Source organism: Marmota monax, unplaced genomic scaffold, assembly GCF_021218885.2.
Source record: "Marmota monax isolate L192 unplaced genomic scaffold, Marmota_monax_Labrador192_F-V1.1 WCK01_AAM20220418_F8-fsc00024, whole genome shotgun sequence".
Classification (NCBI taxonomy): Eukaryota; Metazoa; Chordata; class Mammalia; order Rodentia; family Sciuridae; genus Marmota; species Marmota monax.
In genome coordinates, this window is record NW_026695224.1 from 31,927,860 (window position 1) to 31,944,474 (window position 16,615).

Here is a 16,615-nt window from a genome sequence, read left to right on the forward strand (position 1 = left end):
CGGACACTTGCAGGCTTAGAGGTTAATAGAGTGGCGGGTCTCTCTTTTCAGTATTTTATCATCAGCGGGCATTTCTGCAGTGCTCCCAGGAAAGAGTCTGCCAGCTCCTGTGTGAGTTCTACAGTATGTAAAGGAAATGAAATCCATTTCCCCTGGGCAGACCCCAAGAGCAAAATCACTGCCTTCCTGTAGATTGCTGTCCTACCTGTAGTTTCTCATACATAGCATTAGATCAAAGTAATGGTGAGACCATGATATTGGCTGCTGGGATTTTTAGACATAAGCATCAAAAATTCTGATTCTTGAAGCTGATAAGATCATTCTCAGAAAGATTCAAAACCTCTCCGGTTTGTTCTGAGGATTAATTTCAAATCCCCCCAAATTCCGATTGATTTCTTTCAAATGTGCATCCTTCATCTGTGGTTATGATCACGTCCTATTTTTAACACTAACGTCACATTACTCTATGTTTAAGGGGGAAGAGGGTAGATTGCTAAATGCACATCGAGCGTGGTTTCTTCACAGAAGCATTTGAAATGGATAGTGGGCGTAACCATTTAATTGTGGGATCTCGAGCACTGTTCTTTAACGGATGGAAATAAAGGTTATGTGGACAGTGGTCTAATGTGGTCAGATGCTTCAAGGCCCCTACAACACCTCTGCACTGTTGACCGCGAGATCTCAGGTGTGCCTTCCGGGCTGCTTCATTCCTTTATTCCTGTGGCATGTGACTGGCGTGTTTAAAGGAAAGGAGACAGACAGACAGAACCCACACATAAGCACACGCACAATGGCCCTCCTGATTGTGAGGCTGGTGAGCACTTTAAGAGTTGAGAGCAGCACAGTAATGAAGATGCAGTGCGGAGCGTTGAGGGGCATCTGTGGTGCAGCCCGTGCACATCTTGATGCAATTTCACCAATGAAATCATCTCGATAATTAGAGTCCGTCATGGCAAGGTGCAGGATGGGCACAATAAGTGAATTCCAATATGTGATTTCCTGGTAATTTGATCCCTGTGTGTGACTCTGGGGTCAGTCCACCAGGAGACCTCATTTGTCTTTTGATTTTTGTATTTATCAGAATCAATATATTTCAAATGGAACTTGATTTGTGAGAACGATTTTTTTCTGGCTCTCCCTCCCCCTCTTCTCCCTTCTTGTCTGCCTGATTCTGTCCGTCTGTCTGTCTCTCTGCCTCTCTCTCTTAATTTTGTCCCAGTGATTATCCCAAATGGCATCTATGTTAACATGCTTGGAAATGCGAAGCCACCCTGAGTATGGAAATTAATAGAGTTGGTATGCAAAGCAGGCCCATAAATGTGATTGCTTCTGTAATCTTCACGACACCAAACAGCTTTTAATTCACCACTCAGAAGCTGGAAACAATCATACTTTGGGGGAATCTTTTTAATTTAAACTAGGCCACACTGTACATTCCAATATCATAGCTTTGTGTGTGCCCGTGTGTATGTGTGTGTTTAATCCCCTAAGTAATTAAGAGGGTTATGGCTGCTGCTTCGGTGTGAGCTAGTAAATGCTAAATGACACTGGGTTGATAATCAATGATAGGAAAAGCCAGTGACATAGGAATTGAGAACATTTACAATTTTATGCTGTTAGGTGTGCTGTTAGGTCAGCAAAATCTGATTAGCCCCTGTCAGTGAGATTGTGTGTCCACATGTATGACTAGAGTAACTCAAAGCCAGCCGACCTGGTGAGCGAGTTTTCAGTTCATTCCAAGGCAACGGGCACAGGTGGTTGTGAAGCCGTCTGTGCATGAAGTTCGCTGCCTAAGTGAAGAGGAAGTTGTCACAGACTTGAGGTGAGTGTTGCTTAGAAAACCTGGGTCTCCAGAAACAGCACGATTTCAGCACAATAGGAAATGAAGAGCCCAAAATATTGAACATGCTTTCCCACATATCCAACCAAGGTTTTCAGCCAGCCACTCCTACCCCATCTACCCTTCCTTCCCATCATTCTTTGTTTTTTCCCTTCGTTTACTTACAAATAAACACAAAACCTCTGTTTCTGAGATAAGTGTGACTGACCTAGAGAGCCATGATTGGGGTACACTCTTGGAACACCCTCTGACACAGGCTGACAGCTTGGTGAAGGATGGAAAGACTCAGACAGAACCAGACCACTTAAGAAGAACATGGAGCTGCCTATTTGCATATGGAAGACCCAGGAGATGGTTAGGGACACTTTCCTGACATAAACACAGGTCCCTGTTGCAGGGTGGTGGAGGTTAAGAGGAACTAGGTAGGTAATACCGTCTTGGGTCCCCTGGATCATATTTGCACTTCATATTGTTCCTTTATCTTTGCAATATTGTAGAGTTCTGGTTGCGATCACTGTTTTTGTTTTCTGAAGGCATGAACACAGCCTAATTGATCAATTGATGTCTACGCTCTGCACTGTGCTATAAAGTCATCTGCAGGTGTTGCCTCTGTGCCTGACAGATGTCCTCTACCTGCCCATACCCTAGACTTGAATTAGCCAATTCTGTGTTCGGCTTTTAGCCGGTTACAGGGAATGTTTATTCTGTCCGTGGCTTCCCGCTCCCTTTGTTCTGACAGTAATATTTCCTTTTATACTTTTTTCATCTTCTCCCTCATTTCTGGGTGACTTATCTCTTTCTGCTTTAACTGTTCCTAATGGCCACCTCCACTCCTTTTATTTCCCTAATATTTTATTCACTGTTCCCTCCGATACATCTTTCCCTCAGTTGTTCTAAAGCCTTTTATTTTCTTCACATCCAAATAACTCTTTATTCTACTCTCCTTTCCACTAACTAGACTTGCTTTCTTCTTTAAAAGACCATTTTTCAATAAGCTGCCAGGATCAAAACATAGTGCCCCACTATTTCTTCTAATGTAACCAGCAGAATTCTTTCATTGCATCTTTCACAGTGTGATGCAAAGCCCTCAGCTCAGGATAACTTGGGCAGAACTTTCTTGGCTTCATCTCAGTCTTGAAAGGAGAGCTGGGAAGACATGGCTATTCCTGTTTCTCAATGAGAATCACAGGGCAAAAGTGGAAGACAGCTTAGGAAGAAAGACTGAGAAAGGAGGCACTCATCCAAGATCTTGGGCTCAAGGGAGGAATCTCACCAGAGAGTCCCCAGAGGCCCCTGGGACCCAGAATCTCTCACACAGCCTGGTGGTTGCTCTTTCTCCTCCTGCACATGAAAATCATGTTATTCCAATAGTCACCTGGACATTGTTGGGGATGGCCAATAGCCCTGGTTATGGCCTCCCAGCTGACACCCAGATCAGAAGATCCCCAGGCCTAGAGAACAGTTCATCTGGACAACTGACCAAATACCCAGCCAGAATGGAAAAAATGCTAATTGACAAACCCTTGCTGTCATTAAAACAGAAGATTCTCCCCTGCTCCTATCAGCTCAGACAGACATTACTGACACTTGGGGGCAGGCTGTGATCACTGAAATCCCTAGGGACACCATACTCACAAGCATCCAGCCTGTGCTAGGGGTAGATGAGTCTAGCCTCCAGTGTCCAGAAGGGTCACCCAATTGGCCACCCAACCTCTACCAGGACTGGACTATTCTTTTCCATTTATAACATTGTGATTTTTCTTCATCCTTCATGTGGGTCACTTTTCTTAGTCCACACAAACAGAGACACATAGAAAAAAACCACCACATCTAAATTTATCTATAATTCAACTTATATAATCACTTTTAGTAAAGAACCTGTATTGGTCAGAATAGGCTATGTTATGCTGTGATAACAAACAGCCCCAATGACCTAACATAAGCAATGCTTACTTCTCATCCAGGTCATGCAGATGCAGGCCAGGCTGCTCTCCTGGGTCTTCCCACTCCCAGTGTGAGCTGGTAGATGGGGTCAAGGAAGAGAGCGCTCAACCATCAGCTCAAAAGTGACATGTATCATTTCTTTCCATTCAATCAGCAGACCCAGTCTTGTAGCCAACCTACTGCAAAGGGGGCTGGGAACTGTGGAGGAGCTCACTGGAACTGGCCAGTCTCTATGTAGGTCCTAACAAAATGAGGTTGCCTGGCTCGAAAGGAGACCCTGGGAGAGAGAGAAATGGAACATAAAGAAGGCAACTGTCTCTGAGGAACCAGGGTCCATGCAGGACAGAGTTGGCCAGTGTAAGAAGGAGAGCAAGGTCACAACCTCTAAGGGTGCCCTGCGGCCCACACAGTGGTGTCCTCTTCCTCCCTGCTCTTCTTAGAAATACCTGGGGAGGGTCCTCACCTTCTGAGCATTGTAATAAAGATGGGCTTCAATTACTTCCTCCTGAGGATTATAGCATTGTAACTAAGATCACACAGCCCAGCTTTGAACTCACATTGACTAGGGTTCAAACACCCAGTCATGTTAGCTCTGTGACCATAAGTGAGTCATTTGAACCCTCGTCTGTGCCAGAAGGGTGACGGCAGTCTCAGCTTAGCTACAGCTGATCTAACGAGGGTGGAGACCAGGGTGGAATTGACCTCTGAGCAAACAGGTGCTGCTTTTGGCCTCAATATCATGTGTCCATTGTTATCATCGTCACTCAAGATCAGTGCCCTCACATGGCCCTCTGAACCCAGCATTCAAGAGGACAAGTCATGCTGACCATTAAAAATCTGAGCAGATGGGGCAGTGTCCCTAGCAGTGGTTCCAGGACATTGGAACTTCATGGACAAGTAGGAGTCTTACATTTTTTTTAAATCTTGGATTGATGAGAGTATTTTTTTTTTAATTGCTAATCCTGAATATGAAAAAAAAAAAAGGTGAGTAATTGGAGAGAGGGAAAACACCACAATTTACTTTCAATCAGAGTTATCTCTTAAAGGTCATTTGTCATCAAGAAAAATAAAAGGATCAGGGACTAATTACTGAACAAACGGCAGTCAGTCCTTTCCTTAAATTGTGCTGTTTGAAAGCATCCCAGATGTCCCCACTGACCACTTGTCACGGGAAACCGCTGGCCTGTGGCATTGGGATGTCACTCTGCACTCTTTCCTGGTGTTCTTCTGGAGTTTCACTATTGTTTTAGTCAGCTTTTTCATTACTGCAAACAAAAGACCTGACAAGAACAATTAGAGGAGGAAAAGTTTATCTGGGGCTCTCAGTTTCAGGGGTCTCAGTCTGCAGACAGCTGGCTCCATTTCCCAGGGCTCCAGATGAGGTGGCACATCATGGCAGAAGAGCGTGGTGGAGGGAAATGGCTTGGGACATGGCACCAGGAGGCAGAGAGAAACTCCACTCTCCAGATACAAAACATATACCCCAAAGGCACGCCCCCAATGCCCACCTCCTCCAGCCACACCCCACCCACCTTCAGTTACCACTCAGTGATTACGGATTGGATCAAGGCTCTCTAACCCAATCATTTCCCCTCTGAATATCCTTGCATTGTCTCACAGTGAGCTTTTGGGGGACATCTAATATCTAAATCACAGCAACTCTGTTAGTTCTCCTGAGGAGGCAGGGGTAATTCCTAGGAAATTTCTTTATGAAGTGCCACTGGCCGGTTCTGACAAAGAAAGATCATTTCTGGAAAACGTAAGTGGTGGGTGCATGTTAGGGACAGATCTGGGGACACATGGTACAGCTGGTGCTGATCCGTATGCTGACCATGGCCTTGAGAGTTGACCTTGGCTGTGTACCCCCCAGATGCTGGGGTCTCCGTGAACCTCCCAGCAGCACTTAGGGGAAAGGTATCTCATGTGCCCATTTTTACAGAGGGGACACCTAAGACAGAGCCAGGTGAAGAAAATTTCCTGGCTGGCATCACGTACAGCTGATGGGGTCAAGATCTGAACCCAGGACTCCAGGGCACTAGTGCTTTCCCTGAGTCCTCTGGTCCAGTGTCCCTTAGTTTTTGTTGATGTTGGTGGCAATGCAACCAGGAAATTTGCCACTTGATTTTTCCATCACTTCCATCAACCTGGATGAGACAGAGAACTTGCACTGCATATTTTTTCTGTTTATAGTCAGGTTCACTCTTCCTCTGTAATATACTCAAAAGGAGCTGTTTTTCTTTGTTTGGGATGGATGCAGTGCCGCATTGTCTATGACCCTCTGCCTCCCCATGGGTCCCTCTCACCAGGATGCTGCCTGGCCATGTCACCAAGACACTGACCTTATTTAGCATCCAGGTCGTCCCCGAGTGTGTGGGGTTGCATTAATCACATTTGTACTTAACATACATGAGTCATGGCTTTTGAGGTGTTTTTAATTGACTATAAATCAAACAGGGACTTGAAAAATGAAGGCAATTAATTAAAAAGCGATGTGAGGGATGTTTTGCATCCCAACACAGGAAGTGCCTCGACAGTGAGTTAGATGTCCCAACAAAGTCCCTGTTGACCCTGCAGAGAAGATTTCATCTGGATGGTAATACACAGGTGGACTTTCCCACCTGGCAGGTGGAGAAATGCGTTTCCCGAGTTCACTCTGACTTAGGCGTTTGTCAGTCCATATTTTCTGTTCTAGAGATCTTCCCAAATCTTTTGCTTTGGCTTTCAGATTTTGTGGCTTTAAAAAAAATAATGAGTTTTTAAACAGAATTTCCTTCCCATTTTCTGGCCATCCTTCACCCTAGCTTATATTTATTTACTCTCTGGTTGGGAGACTGATGAACTGATTTGTGAAAGTATTTAACGTTACCTGTCCTGCAATCTGGATAGAGTCGAACAAGGTTGAGGTTTCAAGTGGCACATTTGTTTTAAGCTGTCATGATGTGCCAAGGAAAATTACTCTGGTGCCACCTAGCTCACTCCATCATTATGAAGTTGATTATACTTTGGGTTACGATGTGGCTCCTTTTTGCATTATTAAGACTTTTCTCTTAAGATCAACAGAGCTCTGCAGAAATAAAATGTTTCTATAGGTTCCCCCCCACCACCATGTATTTGTAACAATCTAAGAATCAATTAATATTTATTAGGATCCTCCTATGTGCATTATTATTAATTACCTGACAAGTGTGAAAATTACAGTTAACAGACTGAAGGATAAGAGAGGACGGCTCGCACACACCAGCAAGAGAGGTAATGGAATCCAGAGAGCCTGCCCTTGGACGTGGGTCCTAGGTTGCACTGTGCGGTGTGGGGAATGCAGGGGGAACAGTGACAGCCTCACCAGATGATGACCAGGAAGCAGATGGAGTGCCTGGAATAAGTCATCAGTAAGATAAACAAGTCACTCTGTCATCCCTGAACCAATCGTCCCACAGCTATGTCCTGTTTGGAGGCTCAGTGAGGGATCTAAAGCATTTAAGGAAGGAATTGGTCATCAACATTGAGAATTTCACTATGTAAAATCCTCAACTTCTGAGCAGGTTTGGGCCTCCAAAATAGAGCCTGGATGCAGAACCCCCTGGCTTTGAACACAAGGGCAGTCCATTATCAGCACAGTCAGACAGACGGAGAAAAAACAAAGCCAAACGAACAAAAATCCTTACCCTCCCTGTCCCTAACAGCAATCAAAGTCACCTCCCTGCAGTGTCCCCTGCTCCTAAGAACGGTGTGTGGGTCCAGTGACATGCCACCAAAGATGCAGCAGCACATGTGCTTCTTCCATCAGATCATTGTTGTTAGTGACAAGAGCTGTCATTCATAGTCAAAGGAGCAGAGGGCAGGTGCTAAGAGATGAAGGGCCCAGACTGGCTGCCGTTGACCAGGGAGCTGTGTGGTCAGACCATGTGGCTGGCTTTCTGGGAGGTCAGAATAGGAGGCAGACAAAAGGGGAGAGTGGTGTGGCTCAGGCTGGCCTAGAGCTATTTCAGAAGTTCAGAGATGGGGTGGTTGCGATGTTTCGGAGGAGTGATGAGTGAGAAGGTGGCAACATGGTGGAACATGAATCCCTGGTGACAGAAGAGCCCTAGAGAACTCCCCAAGATTGAGCAGGCAACTAGGAGAGAGGTGTAATAAAGACAGGCAGAATCACTGGAGTCTGTTCCCAGTTCAGACACTGACCTTTGTGATTAATTTTCTCCTTGGACCTCTGTTACCTCATTTGTGTAATGAGAATATCAGAGAGATTTTGGTTATAATTAATAATAAATCAATTCCAGTTAGTTTCAGCAAAAAAACATAAAAAACTATCGTCTCATATGATGGAAAATTTCAAGGTTTGAGTTGGCTTCAGCAACACCTGGATCTAGAAACTCTAATGGTTGGTATGGCCCGTCTTTCCTCAGCTGTGTTTTCTGTAGTGCTGATTTCAGTCTTCACTCTCAGAGGGCTTCCCTCCAAGATGGCTGCCGTTCAACAGTCCAGAGCCTCTCATTTCCAAGTGTTCTAGCAAATATCTCATGGCTAATTCTGCACCAGCTTGGGTCGTGTGTCCATCCTTGAGCCAATCACAGAGCCCGAGAAGATCTGGTACTCCTACTGGCGTAGGGAAATGGAGATGCTGTTTCTTGAGATAAAGAAACAATGCTGGGCTGTCGCAAGCAGGACAGTCCCTCACGATGGTGCTGTACTTCCTTTAGTACCAACATCCTGTGACTGCAGGCTGCGCTCCATGCATGAGAATTTTGAGAATCCAGAACACACACAAATGCAAATGTCTTTTAGGTGGCAGGGGACAGGGACAGCTATCGCATCATGCCAGGTTTCTCGCTGGTGATGCTGGTGAGCAGATTGCTTAATTAAGACTGTCAAATTCTAAGTGCTGCCATATGGCCTCGCTCTTCAACCTGTTGAGTATCTTCACTCACATGGTCTTAGAGCTGTTATAAATCTCTTTTATTTCTGTTTTTCTTCAAGGGATTAAGAATACAGGAACATACGGATATTCAGGAGCATCTCCTAATTTAAGGTATTAGAACCACATGAATTGGGCTGCTTAATGAGGAAGGCAGCAAGATATAAATTGGGAAAGATTAAGCATGGCTTTAAATAGTTTGAGCAGCAGAAGATCTTATTATCCTGTTGCAGATCTACTTTACACACATGCTAATAATCACAGTGCCCTCTGTCTGTCCTATTTGCCTTGGTTTTCATGGAAATTTCTTGTTTGCTGGAGAACAAAAGGGCAAGGGGTGCAAATTCTTGCCAATGTTTCCCCCCACATTCTTGTATTTGAGCAAATTCATATATGGAATGTGGACAGGCAAGGGATGAGGATGGTCCAGGCTGTGAAGGAAGGAAGACACAGTCATGTGATAGAGGTTGTGAGGGGCTGCTGCAGAATGGACAGTCCAAGCAGCTTTCTCAAAGAAGTCAGGACTTGAACTATGAGAAGTTACCAACCAGATAAAGACAAGGTGGAAAGACACCCCGGCAGAGGGACCAGCCCTTGCAAAAAAGCCCTCAGGTGGAATAGGCTCCCCAGGTGAAATACCGTGATCCAGAAAGGGTTACCATTTTATCTACAGAACCATCTCAATTGCCTTATAAGCAGGATTATGAAGCCCTGTTAAGAGAAAAGGGCATGGAGGCGGACTAGACTGTGCAGGTGGTGTCGGTGGTGGAATGTGCTCTGTGGTCACCTGACCCCGAAGCCCATGCTCCTCCACGTGGAATGCTACAGCCAGTGCTATAGGCCCTCCCACCGGGAGGGGCTCCTGGCTTTTCCTCCCAGACTTTGACAGCTTCGCAGGGCCATTGGTGTGAGCTCCTGAGTCCCCTTGCTTGTCTTAAAACCCACAATGGGTGGTATTTCCAGTCACCCAACCCTCCACTCCTCACTGTCCTCCTCTGTAAACTGGAGGTGCTATTTTAATGGTTAAACAAGTTGGCACATGCTGAGGGCTCACCTTGGCTCCTGCCACCTGCAAGCTCCATGGAAAGCTGGGTGGGTTTTATTATTTGAAGAGTGGGGATGGGGCATGGGGTGGGACGATGCCATTGGGATGGGCAGTGCCAGTGTCTACCAAAGGTGGAGCAGAGAGTTTCCAGTAAGGATCGGCTCCTCTCAGAGCCCGCTCTCCTCCTAATGCCCAGGACTCCCTTCAGGCCCTGTCCTCCCTCATGCTTGGTCTCTTTGGGCCAAATGTTTTGTAAAATCATGATCTTGGAAAAGTGTTTTAGAAGTGATTCCTCCCGAGCATGGGTCTGGGTGTGCTGGTATTAGAGAGATCGTAAAGTGCCCAGGCTGCATATCATCACCTCTGCCGGTGGGTCTGGGGCAGCACCAGGTCGTAACGTAGATTGATATTTCAGCAGTAAGACTTGAATGTTTACCCTAAGCAGGATAAATAAAGAGCACAGATAGCATCAGGTCAGCTCAGGTTGGGTTTTGCTGTCAAGTGAATTATGGAAACACTCTCGGTAGGCTGACCGCCTGGATTTTGGAATTATAGACTGCACCCTTTAGGAGACCATTCTTGCGAAACGCCTCCAGTCTCTGCTTAACAGAGATTCAGGTGGCCTCTTCACATCCCAGCTGTTTCTGGAGGAGCAGAGTGTGGGGGCCCAGCCTACCCCCACAACCCCTCTCCTACTGGTGAGCAACTTGGTAAATGACATCTTGGCAGGCCATCTCTGAAAAGTGGCCAACTGCTGCACCAGCCCATTTCTTTCCCATTTGAAGCCAACACAGTTGTCAGCCATCCAGGTTCCGCTGAACCGTGCCTGTCAGCTGATTCTGAAGACCTCCCAGTGGGTCTATTTTTAGCTAAAACTGGTTTTAATTTTCATATGTATACATTAAATTCCATGGGGGAAGGATGGATTCCAAATGAGGAAACATTGATTCTGAATAACATGAAAGAAATAATTAGTGCTTGAAAAACAGTTCAAAATATGAGTCAAACCCTCTGAGGAATATGGTTAGCACTGCATTTTTCAGCAAAAGGAAGTTTGTTGAATTAAAGCAGAGACTGAGGGTAAGTGGGGATAATCCTGCAAGGAAGGCACTTGGCATCAATTTCGAGGTGCTAAGAAAGGGCAAGAGACTTGGAATAGGGAAGACCCAAGTTAGGAAGCAACTAGGTTGGTCATTGTCAGAGGCTCATGGGATGCTCGGCCAGGTGGCCAAGTCCCAGTGTCCAGAGGTGCACAGAGGAGTGTGGAGGGCATGGACAAGCACCAAACCTTTGTCCGCACTCAGGGAGGTGAGAGAAGCAATAGCTCCTATGCACAGGCATTGTTAGAGTTCAGATATGAGGTGTCCCCCAGAAGCCCACGTGTGACATGATGCAAGAGTTTTTGGAGATGAAATGACTAGATTAAAAGAGGTATGACCTAATCTGCTGATTAAGTCACCAGTATAGATTAATTGGGTGGTAATTATAAGCAGGTAGGACGTGGCTGGAGGAGGTAGGTCCCTGGGTATTGCCCTTGGGGTTTATATTTTGTCCTTGGGGAGCAGAGCTCTCTTTCTGCTTCAGGGGTGTCCTGAACTGAACTGATCCTCTGCCACATCTTCCACCATGATATTCTGCGTTCCTTCTGCCCAGAGCTATGGGTTCTGTAGACCATGGAGTAACCCTCTGCACTGTGAGACAAATCTATAGTTTTTTCCTCTCAATTGTCCTTGTCATGCATTCTGGTCACAGCCATGAAAAGCTAGGTGGAACAAGCATGGAGTCTGTGCCTGGCACGTGACTCCCCTTCTAGATCTCCCTTCTGTTGGGAGAAGGCAGCTCCAGCAGGAGAGGGCCTAGGCCAACAATGGGTGCCCGGAGTCTGGGCTCATGTTAAGCTGCGGCTCTGCTCTCGGCACAGCCCACCTCGGCCTCCTGTTCCCATCACGCGCAATTTGGTCACACACACCTGTCTGGGACAGCGCATCCTGCCACCCATGCCTAAGGAGCTGCTCCGTTACAAAGTCCTTTGTCAGCTGCATTTGCTGACTTAGTGAGGGTTCTCACAAACCCTGACTAACTCAAGACTTTGAAGAAAGGGATTTAATTAAAATGAAAGGGAACTGTGTTGCTCACAGTTTCATCCAAAGACCTGAACAACAAGGCCTCAGAAAGGCTGAACCCTGGAGGGCCCGAGGAATTCAGCAACAGGAACTTAGAACAAACTCTGGCTCTTCCAAAGTTTTAAACTGAAAGGCTAGATCCATTTCATTTTGTTTTATATCAATGCATTACGGCCTTAAATTTTTGTTAAAAAAAAGTCAAACAAAATTTTCAAAAAGTCAAAAATGTGACTTACCTACCAATATAAACTGAAAATTTTATTGAATTCAACAGTTAAAAGGCAAACCAATAAAATAAGTATGTTTCACAAGATATATGAAGAGCTCGATATTTGTTAAGTAATTTAATCCTAAAGGAAGGGGTGTTAGAGGCAGTTTGCCAGGTCACCCACAAATCTGGTTAATGTCCTTCAGGGCAAATAACTGTAAGCTCTGGGGTTATCTTTTCTACTGAATATTACTTGACTCTCTAGTAGACAGAATCTGCAAATTAATTTCAGTAAGTCTGCAATCTTCAATGAGTAGTAAACGTGAGGTGAACAGATCACACTTTTGTAGATGATTAAACAATCCTTCAATGAACGCATTGGTGCCTTGTGTATGGCATTGAAAGAATATGGCAACCACCTTTTTGTCTCATTCTCAATTCTTAGGTTGTTTTTATTAAGAGTATCATAAAATTTAATTATTATAAAAGTTAAATTAAGCCAAAGACATACGCAATATAAGTTTCTTAAAAGTGAGATTTGATAGGCGAATGATCACTCTGCCACATTGCTTTCAATTACTGTACTAATCTTGCTATGGTTCCTTCTCCAGAGGTCAGGCATTGGTCTATGGACCACGTTGTTAGTCTTAGGATGTCTTTACAGGACCAGCTTAGCCCCAGAGAGCTTTCAGTTTGGGGTGTCTCCAGTTGACCTTCTGGAAGAGGGGCTGATGGCCTTGGCATTGGGTCAAGAGCCTGTGCTGAGGTCTGGTCATTGAAAGCTCCTTCCTTAAAGAAGAGGTTTCTTTAAGGAACAAGCACAAATCAGGATTCAGACAGTCCCCAAGTTCTGAGGGCCTGGGCAGGGCTGAGTTCTGGCCAGAGGGAAAGGAGCCTGCAGGCCATGTGTAGGCACCGTTTGACTCCCACATGTGAATCTCGTGCCCAGCAGTTCACATGTCCATGGCAAGGCAGCAACTCCGAGGAGCATCACCAGATGATTCGCGTGAATGAAACAGTTGGAACCCACGTCCCTAGGAAGAACAGCACCTTGACAGGGCCTGGCAGTGCTGTCTGAGCTGGACGTCAGAGTGGGCATCCACGGGTCGCTGGGGAGGGCTCAGCCCCTGCTGGTGGGCGTTGGTAACGAGCACGGCAGACTGGCATACTGTCGTGGGATTGCTAGATGTAGCAGGGTGAGATGCAGATGTGAGCCTTATAAGTAGGTTATTGTTTGATAAATGAGCTATTAGTCTGGCTGAGCAGAGTGTTGATGCAGATAAATTGATCTGCATGAATTTCCTGACACAAATAGCCAGGATTTTTCTGGTTTAGAGTCTTATCTTTCTTGGGCAAAGCTTTCTGAGAATGAACAATGAAGTCAAGTTGACAGAGGCGCCGTCTCAGTTCTTGGGCTGAAGACCTCCACCATGAGGATTAGGTGGTCTCACTTAGTTCTTGGCAGTTTGTGTTTGTCTTAAGTTAGCATTTCTGGAACTTCAACTATGGAACACTGTTCTCAGAATGGATATAGGAATGCAGTGGAGGGAGATGTTTGGTTAAATCTGAGGAATACTGAGGGTGGATTTTTTTCCCCCAACTGTAGACCTTTGCAATGTGAAAATGCACAGTGAGCATTCTAGAGGGCATGCAGACATATCCTAGAAACTAATCCCCTTCTAATTTAAAAAGAGTTCATTCGGTCTTCCCTAAACCACAAAGTTCTACCCATGCCCACCCTCATCCATATTATAAAACCTTCCAGTACCCTGGGCTTGCAAAAAACAAACAAACAAACAAACAAACAAAAAACAAAAAAACACCTTTCCACTCTTGCCTTGGGGGCAGGTGCACTTGAGCCTCTGGGACTCAACCCCTACTTGGTTTTCAATCCAGGTGGGATTATTCTTCTATTTTATTCTTTGTCATTCTATTGAGCTAATGGGAAACAAGATAGAATAAAATGTTTGAAACTATGTGTAGCTTTAAAATGTCTTCCCCAGCATGGTGGCCCTGGCTTGGGCCTTTCCGGAAGGCAGGCTTCTGATACCCAGGACCCTCTATACCTTTCTCCCTCTGCAGCAGAATGTCCGGGCTCTGTCACCCCACTCGAAGGGTCCCTGGTGAAGGAACTGCCCCCTCCTGAAATCTTGAGTGAGCTCTTCCTAAGGCTTACAGTGAAATGTTTGCAATTAGAATTCGCCCAGTACATGAGCCTGTAAACCCTGGCTTGGAAGACTCTTGTTTCATAAAAGTCTTGAGGTGAATACTGAGTCTTTGGCTCTCTTTGCATTTCTGTCAACACCAAATCTTCCCTACAGGTAGCAGATGCCTGTGGCAAAAGAAGGGAGAGGTCAAATTGGAAAAAACAGATAAGGACACCCAGAGACATTCCAGAAGGCTTGCTCTGTTCTTTGAGGACAAACCAAGCCTCCCAGAAGGAGGAAGCCCTTCTATAAATGCTTGCGAGTTGAGAGCAGAGTGATTTATTCCAGAGCTTGCCTGTGGGCTGAGGCTTGCAACTTGCCAGTGTTGGTCAGGAGTTTCTTGGGGACTAGGTGGGGTGATCTACCAACCTCATCCAGGGTCTGCTCCTCCCGCACGTTTACCCTCCTCACAGCCAGCTCTCACCGGCTCCATAATACTCCAGCAGAAGAAGCAAGCATTGCCTGGAACTGACGATTAAAATGCTTCCAGTTACTCCAACGAGACCCAAGGCTTGGTCAATGGTGTCACGTACCCAGGAGGCTAAGGTGGTTTGGCTGCTGAACGTTTTGCCTGCCAAGAGCCTGCGTCTGCTTCAGCCCAAGCATATATAAAAGGGTTTGAATGAGAGCATTTGCTGTTATTTTGGTGATGGATTTAGGGAAATGGAAAGTGGCAAATTGCTTCATTTGTGGACCCCTGCCAGCCCCATCCTGGTTATGGCTAGCACGGGCATGGTTGATTGGAGAAGACCAGCTGCTGCTCTAACAGCCCAAAGCAAGGCCAAGGGTGGCTGATTAGCAAGTGCGTCATGCTCATGGTAATGAAAAGAGTCTTATAATTATAAATTAGTAGCTTCCATTGTACATAAATATGATGCCGTGTTTTAAAGTTGATCAGCCCTTCATGCCCAGTGTGGATGTGAAGCTCAGTCCTATTTTCAGGGTGATAAGGCAGAGAACATCCTTTGAGAGAGTTAGGTGCAAGTCCTGGCTGTGAGTGAGGACCTCACTCTCAGAGCCTCAGTTTCAGCATCCGTAAAGCAGGGTGAATAGTGCCCAACGCCTGCAGCTTTGAAAACCCAACAAGGTGAAGTCCATGAGAGCCTTTGAAAGTCCTTAAGCAGTGCCCCCTGCTGTCCAGCGCTGCCTAAGGAAAGATTTCCCTCTGCTTATATGGACCTTTCCCATGAAAAGTGTGCTTGTCCTTCCTATTTTCAACATTGGTTTCCAGTACTTTTTTATTTATTTATTTTATTCTTGGGTAATAAGTTTGGGAAAGTGTGACCAGTGGCTGGCCATCCAAAACTTTCTGCCAATGTTTGCGTCTGGGGAGACTTCAGCCTGCCGTCCTGGGCCATCTTGTACAGATGTATCGTGGGGTAGGTCTGCAGAAAGTCGAGCAGGAGCTAGAGAATGGTGTGCAGGAAGTTTAAGAGAGAGAGTTTTGGGGGTCATCAGCTGTTGGGGGTGGGGAGAGAAGCAGGTAGGAAGAGAGGAGAATCCGGACCTGCCAACATCTCATAACCAATGTCCCAGGGGACTCAGAGGCCAGGACGGCCTGGTGAGGGTTCTGAGCTGGGACAAGTGAGCCAAGACTTTAGCTCCCATGGTGAGTCTCTGAGATGCGGGCTACAGCAAGGGACATGAGCACAGAGGAGAAGGCTGTCTTTAGGCAAGGCAGTCCCCTAAAAGTCTGACTCCTTAAGGCTGTCCCCAGAGTCTGGGAAACACAGCCCTTTGGTTCTGAAAAGGAACAACGGGCACATTACAGAATCCACACAGGCAGGTAGGAAACATACCATCCGTGCCCACTGAGGCGGCCCCCACAGTTACAGTTGCTCCGGGGACACCCGCAGTCCTGCCTTGTTACCTTGCACAGTGATGGAGTGGAGGGGACAACCGTCTCAGCTCTCCCCCATAGTGGCAGGGCAAATTACCTGGTTGGTGCCTCAGTCCCCGTCTCTCCCCAGATGTCACCTCTGAGCCTGGGACCACCCGGACAGTGCTTGCTACATGGCTATTGTGTTTAACCTGTGACCACACCTAACCCCCACCTCTCCTTCCTCTCACACTCTCACATGCTGTCTTGGGTGTGTGCGTGCCACTTACACATCACGTGTTGATTAAGCTACCAGTGCATCAGCTCAGCCCACCAGCAGTCTTTTTAGTATTCTAAGGCAGCTTAGTGAGTGAACAACAATATTTTTCTAAGCAGAAAACTGACCATACAATATTAGTTACAATTTTTCTAATGAAATATAGACTAAAATGTTCTAAAGGAAGGGGGACAAATGGAAATGTTGCCCTGTGTCCACATTCCTGAGACACGGGTAGACGGC

General features: G+C 46.1%; 1 protein-coding gene across 2 annotated transcripts in view; it reads left to right on the forward strand.

Annotated features, from left to right (window-relative positions):
- The window catches only part of Cdh13 (cadherin 13), an 873,206-nt gene that overhangs the window by 204,396 nt on the left and 652,195 nt on the right, over nucleotides 1-16,615 (forward strand). The gene's annotated exons all lie outside the window — the stretch shown is intronic.